The sequence below is a fragment of the Camelus bactrianus genome, chromosome 6 (assembly GCF_048773025.1).
Source record: "Camelus bactrianus isolate YW-2024 breed Bactrian camel chromosome 6, ASM4877302v1, whole genome shotgun sequence".
In the NCBI taxonomy this organism is placed as follows: Eukaryota; Metazoa; Chordata; class Mammalia; order Artiodactyla; family Camelidae; genus Camelus; species Camelus bactrianus.
Genome location: NC_133544.1, coordinates 113,217,329 through 113,224,903, shown reverse-complemented (window position 1 = coordinate 113,224,903; position 7,575 = coordinate 113,217,329). Strand labels below are relative to the sequence as shown.

General features: G+C 40.6%; 1 long non-coding RNA gene across 1 annotated transcript; it reads right to left on the bottom strand.

Annotated features, from left to right (window-relative positions):
- Window positions 1–1,230: 1,230 nt before the first annotated feature.
- Window positions 1,231–7,075, bottom strand: LOC141577834 (uncharacterized). Its single transcript, XR_012507301.1, has 4 exons — window positions 6,439–7,075; window positions 3,163–3,235; window positions 1,516–1,574; window positions 1,231–1,442 (listed from the first exon to the last, which is right to left on the bottom strand). It is a non-coding gene; the product is annotated as an uncharacterized LOC141577834 (long non-coding RNA).
- Window positions 7,076–7,575: the final 500 nt, after the last annotated feature.

Sequence of the window (7,575 nt, the reverse complement as noted above, 5' to 3'; positions counted from 1 at the left end):
GCCAGGACTTGGACGAAATCTTGAATGAGAAAAATGTGCAATCTAGGGTAGCCTATGCCACAAGACCACCATTTCTAATAACGGCAGAACTAGAGAATTTCACAGACTGGAAAAACTTAAAAGAATTGAGCATTTCAATACTTAAAGAAATATTGTGAATTCTACCCTGTAGAGAAAAGAAGCAAGACCAAATGGAAACAAGAAAACCATCATTGGAAATGCAAGAAGAGCAATAAGTTGCAGAGAATTAACTAGAAGAAGGCAAGGAGGACATCAATAACTTAAAGATGGGAGAGGGAAGCAGGAAAACATAGGGGACTTTCAGCCCTATAATAAGTGAATCATTTTATATGACTCTCTGTTTGAAGCAAACAGAGAGATGCATGACCGAATGTGTTTGCAAATCAAAGAAAAAGCAAACAAACAAATAATCAAACAAACAAAAAAACACCAAAAGAGTACGGTTGGCTGATATATATCCACAGGTTCGTGATAATTCAAAAGAAAATATGCAAAGTGATGTCAAGGTTCATTCAGCACGCATTGACCAAATATCACTTCTTGCATGTACTCAACACACTTGTATTCAGAAAACAGATGCATGGATTAATATTCATAAATATTGATTCATAAGAGCACATCGTGACCTAACCCAAATGCATATTTTGAATAAAATTGATTCATAGTCCGTGATACAGCCGTACAAGTCTTCCAAAAGGATGAATGAATGACATATTCAACCCTAAGAAGAGAATAAATGGCATACACTTAGAACAAAGAAAAGTAGCTCTACAAAACTGTAGTAACAGTAAGAGAGACAGACAGTAAAGTGCAGTTTGGGATTGGTTTCATTTCTAGGAATTTCAGCCCCCATGAAACAAATGGATCCATGTTCTGAGATTGTGGGTCTTTCAGCAGAAAATCAACAGAGAGATATGTATTATGGGTGAATGGATATTACACAAACATATGTTTCCTATACTGGGCCTTTTTGTACTGTTAACTGTTAGAAAGTTTAAAGACGGGTGAAACTATAAACTTATCACGGACAAACTTCCCTTCGTTTGTATTGTGTTTAGAGTTCTGAACTAAAGGAAAGAGGGTAGGAAATAAAGGACAATGGGACGTTAATGGACAGAATCACATTTACTTTAGGAACCTCTCGTCTGATGCAGCCCCTCCCCCAACACTGATAAGATGCAGCAACCATTGTGGATGGCAGTTACCGGTTTGAATCCAGGTGGAATTGTTGTGTGTTCCACGAGGCTTGTTGAGGCTGGTGTATCCAAGTTATCTGGGCAGAGCTCTGTGGGTGAATCAGTGTCATGGAGGGGCTGCTGCCCTCTGTGGAGCTTGGCTTAGGTGTATTCTTCAGGAATATGTGTTATTTCGAGATACTGATGCTGCCCAATGGCCTGAGATCACGGGTCATTTTCTAGAAACTAAAAGGCAGACAGTGGAAGATCTGCTTGTCATCAGCTTACTGGTGAGGCTCTGATGTACTTTCAGACTTACCCAGTCCTGTAGAAGTCGACTTTATGGGAGACACGAAGAGAAGCTGGCAGAAAGGCTGGCTGCACGGATTGAGGAGAGATGCGAACACATTGATGAGAGTTGTTCTGCTACAATTGAGTATACTCTCATGGAGACTACTTTAGAGAATACCAGGCTCGAAAGTCATTCATGAGACATATTGAGACTCGCTGATACTAACATAAAACTGTGGAGAGTCAACGTGCATTTGAGGAATGTACTAAATTCTCTGCTCTAAGAAGTGGCCCAAGACTCCTGACGTCTAAAAGAGAAGAGATGGCAAAGATGATAAAACCACTCATGTTCCTGGAAGAGGTCGTGAGAATCCACACATCCCAAGGGGCATTTACAAATCTCACAGACCACAGAGCATGAAGCCCTGATAAACCTTTTCCCAAGTTTGGGCTTAGCTATCAAGCAATTGCTCTTCCCTCCCCTCCACTCAGGCATCCATTTCAAAGGATCAGACCCTGAGCTGCAATGCAGCCAGAAGGAGAATAGCAAGCCCCTCCTAGAACCAGAGTTCCTCCAACTTCACACTCTGTGCACAACACTGAACTCCTCAAAGGTCAAATACTCTCGAATAAAATAGGGTTTCAATATATAGCTCACACAAAGAAATGATTATCTACCCCTTGATTTAGCAAGTGCTGGGGTTACATCTTATTTGGGTGAAGATAGTTTGGCAAGCGAGGGGATTATTTGACTGAACTTGAATAAGTATTTTTCCTCAGCTTTTCAAGACAGTATAGGTAACTATTATAAGTCAGTTAGTGAACTGAAGTGTAAAAGTCGCCATATACATATAAGGACACAAGTTATGTGGACCGTCTTTTCCCTTCGTTCAAGTCCCGGGTGCAGTATATCACGGGGTGCCCACTTAGTTGGCTTAAATTGTTTTACCCAACATGATCAGATGATTTACCTTTCTCATCGTTGATAAAAGAGAACCTGTTTCTCAATAGTCTAGCAAAGCTGCAGCAGTTTTCTCATAGCTATAATGCCTCTAGGTGTTTTGGAACCAAGCCTATATTTAAATAAGTGGTTTGGGTTGCTTGTGTCTTCCTAGAGAGAATTGTTACCCATTGAAATGACAACATTGGCCAGTATGAGTCACTGGGAGAAAGGGCATCACATGCAAAATGGAAACACTGGGTTGGGGTTATTTCATGTTTCCAATATTTATTTCATGGTTACTGTTTGTATTGCAGACATCAACAGTAAACAGTTGACATGACACCTTCATCATTTTGGACTGCTATTTTACATTCTATCTGTCTATGTTTCCCTTAGAGCTGACAAAATGTTACCTGAATTTGACAAGTCTGGCTTGTAGGTAGATTTAGTATGTTTCAAAAACTAACTTCATTTTCATATAAATCCCCAATTTGTACATCAGTTCTATTAACATTTTGAAAGACCGCAACTGAGGTATCAACACAATGTCAAAACTGGATTCTTTGGAGAATCCCTCCCACCATGGCTTTATAGAAAAAGAGATAAACAAGAATCACATTTCTGTGTGTTATATATGGAAAGTGTTGATTTATTCATAGCCAATTGGCAGAGTACCTGTGCAAATAATGCCCACTCGCTCCCATGTACACAGCAAGATAAACATCCACTCACCCAGCCCATGGTCCAGGACACTTGACAAAGAGTGGTCTCTTACTTCCAAAGACAGAATGATGCCTCAGAAAACCTGGAAAGAGAAAAAGGCCTTGTAGAGAATGGAAATCAGTGCAGGACCTGACCTCTGCTGATGGAGCAGCAAAGGTGAAACCCTGTTTTATTTGGACTCACACTCTCAAGCGGACAGGACACATGGGATTGAAAGCGATGCGCTGAGTGTTAGTAGAGTGCACAGCAGATGCTTGGCTGACAGAACTCAAAGAAATCAGCACAAAATATCCCCACAATTGATTCTGAGACCAACATCAGTGCTGCCAAATTTGGGCTCACTTTGGCTATGAACAATGAGGGATAGGGCTATGGGTGATGGCACACGCTGAGTATCAGGGAACTGGAGTGTGTTGTGGATTGTGGTTTGCCTTATCCAGAGAGGAAACAGACCTGGGAACTCAATGAAAAAGCAACAAACCAGGCGCATGAGGTTGAGTTTCTCGAAAGGTCCCATGGCCACATGCACTGCATCTGCAGGCCCAGGGTCCAATTTGGAAATTTTGCCAATAGAGCATGTGTGGGGTCTAATTAGAGACATTAAGCATCAGGTCTGAGGAATCCAGGGGGCCTTGGTGTATAAATCGGTTTCCAAAGACTCAGGATCTGCTATATTGATAGACTGGACTGGGATTATGGTTTGTTATGAGGCAAAGGATGCGGGACAGCACTGTGGTTGCCTTCATGGTCCAAAGCCACAAGGATGAGAGAACAAAGAACAGTGGTCCAGGTTCACAACGTGAGAAGATGAAGCATTTACTTCACCATTATCTACCAAATGTTAATGCTACATTTTCAATGTTACTGACAGTGTACTTCAGGGAGGATACCTAGCTGGGGCACTGTGATAATGACTGCAGTTCCTGATGCATGACATCTTTAGATATGTTTCCACAGGTTTTTCTGTAGACAGAGATGCTCTGGAACGAACTCATAACATTGGTACATTCCCATAGAAATAGAAAGGACAAGCTCACAGTCATGATACTGTTTTTGAAACTCTCCAAAATGACATTCAACAGCTTGCAGAGCTGAAAAGCTTTACATGCTTCATTTCCACAAGAGAAACAGTCCTGTGCACTTTCAGTACAGTGACATCAGCGTAGTAAATTGAGGTTATACAAAATGAAGAGTATGCTGTGTTCATCACAGCAAAGGCATCACCAGCATTTAGATATATACAAGACAACACATATAGGAAAATGACATGGCATCAATGTGTAGGAAAAATTGTCCTCACACAAATATCATGGAACTTTGTACACACAAGAGACTTAAACTTTCACTTAAAAAGCCCTACAAGTCTATATTAGATACTTGAAATTAACTGACCAGTAGAGATAAAGAAGTATAGTAAAAGAAACAGGAAGTAACATTTGTAGTTCCAAAGAGGTTGAAGGTTCAAAAAAAAGCTTTCAAACAACTAGACTGTGAAACACTATCAGACATTTATTTAAAATGGAGGTGATAGAAACACTGAAGAACAACAGTGTCTCAGAATCACAAAAGTCAGAATTCCAGAAAAGGGGAAGAGACCCTCTAAAGACGAGCAAAATAAAATCAGCAAGCTCAATGGATGAGATAATAGCAGGGCTAAAATCAGTCCTAAGCAGACTAGATAATGCAGAGGGACTCGTGAATGACTGTGAACACAGGGGAACTGAAATCCCTCGATCAGAAAATGACATAGAAAAGCAAAGGAAAACCAACGCAAACATTGCTGTTGAATCCTGGGTTAAGACAAAGCATGAAAGACTAGGATTCATAAGAGTCCCAGAGTTAAAAGCAAGAAAAGATTATTCAGTCTGAAAAGATATTTGGAAAAAAATCAGACAGAAAATTGCTGAAAACGAAGAAGCAATCATCTATACAAAAAAAGTAAGCAAACAGCATCCAAATTATGTGGAATCCCAATAGACCTATAAGCAGCTGTATTATCATTCAAATCAACAAAGTTCATGATCTACACAGTGATTACCAATGCACCTAGAAGGAAGCAACTAAGTCACAACAGAACCTCCAGAGGGGTTTCAGCTTATATCTCGGCAGAAATATTGCAGGATAAGAAGGAGTGCCAGGACTTAGATGAAATCGTGAATGAGAAACAGCTGCAATCTAAGGTAGCTTATGCAACAAGACCGCCATTTCTAATAACGGCAGAGCTAGAGAATTTCAGAAACCTGGAAACTTTAAAGAATTCAGCAGTTTGAAACTTTTCCTAAAAGAAAGATTCAGAATACTACCCTGAATAGAAAAGAAGCTAGTTGAAATGGAAATAAGAAAACCATCACTGGAAATGCAAGAAGAGCCATGAGTTGCAAACAATAAACAAGAAGAAGGCAAGGAGGACATCAAAACCCTAAAGATGGGAGAGGGAAGCAGGAAAACATAGGGGATTTTCAGCCCTATAATAAGTGAATCATCTTATATGACTCTCTGTTTAAAGCAAACAGAGAGATGCAAGGACGAATGTGTTTGCAAATCTAAGAACAAGCAATCAAACAAACAAACAAACAAACAAACAAACAAACACCAAAAGAGTATTGTTGGCTGATAATATCCACAGGAACCGTGATAATTCAAAAGAAAATATGCAAAGTGATGTCAAGGATCATTCAGCATGCATCGACCCAGTATCAGTGCTTGCATGTACTCAAAATACCTGTATTCAGAAAACAGATGCGTGCATTAATATTCATAAATATTGATTCATAAGAGCACATCGTGACCTAACCCAAATGCCTATTTTGAATATAATGGATTCATACTCCGTGATATATTCTTAAAGTCTTCCAACATGAAGAATGAATGGCATATTCCACACTACGACGAGATTAAATGGCATACATCTATAACAAAGAAAAGCAGCTCTACAAAACTGTTCTAAGAGTAAGAGAGACAGACAGTAAAGTGTATTTTGGGAATGGTTTCATTTCTTGGATTTTCAGCCCCCACGAAACAAATGGATCCATGTTCTGAGACTGTGGGTCTTTCAGCAGAAAATCAACAGACGGATATATATTATGGGTGAATGGATATTACACAAACATATGTTTCCTTTAGTGGGTCTTTTTGTACTGTTAACTGTTAGAAAGTTTTAAGATGAATGCAACCATAAACTTATCACACTTCCCTCCAGTTGTACTGTGTTTAGAGAACTTAACTAAAGGAAAGAGGGTAGGAAATTAAGGACAATGGGATGCTAATGGAGAGAATCACTTTTACCTTAAGTACCTGTCGTCTGATGCAGCCCCTTCACCAACACTGTAAAAATGCAGCAACAATTGAGGATGGCAGTTACTGGTTAGATTCCAGGTGGAATGTTGGTTTGTTCCACGAGGCTTGTTATGAGCTGGTGGTTCCAAGGTAACTTGGCAGAGCTCGGTGGGTGGATCAGTGTCATGGTGGGGTTGCCACACTCTGTGGAGCTTGGCTTAAGTCTATTGTTTAGGAAGCTCTGTAAGTTCGAGATACTGTTGCTGCCCAGTGGCCTGAGATCATGGGTCAGTTTCTAGAAATTGAAAAGTCAGACAGTGGAAGATCTGCCTGTCATCAGCTTACTGGTGAGGCTCCGAGGTACTTTTAGACATGCCCAGTCCTGTAGAAGTCGACTTTATGGGAGACACGAAGAGAACCTGGCAGAAAATTTGGCTGCATGGATTGAGGAGAGATGTGAACAAATTGATGATGGTTGTTCTCCTACAATGGAGAATACTGGCATGGAGACTTCTGCAGAGGATCCCAGGCAAGAAAGACAATCACGAGATTTATTGAGCCTCGCTGATAATGGCAGAAACCTGTGGAAAACCTACGTGCACTTGAGGAAGGTACTCAATTCTCTGCTCCAAGAACAGGTCCAAGATTCCTGACGTCTAAAAGAGAAGAGAAGGCAGAGATGGTAAAATCGCTCATGTTGGTGGAATAAGTCGTGAGAATCCACATGTCCCAAGGGGAATTTACAAACCATTCAGACCACAATGCTCCAAGCCCAGGTAAGCCTTTTCCCAGGGTTGGGCCTAGCTATGAATCACTTTCTCTTCCCTCCCCTCCACTCAGGCATCCATTTCAAAGGATCACCACATGAGCTGCAATGAAGCCAGTAGGAGAAGAGCAAGCCCCTCCTAGAATCAGAGATCCTCCACTTTCACACTCTGTGCACAACAGTGAACTCCTCAAAGGTCAAATACTCTCAAATAAAATAGGTAGGAATTGAATAATTAGCTCACAGAAAGGAATGGTGACCTTCCCCTACATTCAGCAAATGCTTGGGTTATGTCTTCTTTGGGGTGAAGGAGTGTGGTAAGTGAGGGGAATATTTGACTGAACTTGAAATGTATTAGGCCTCAGATTTCAAGACCGTAT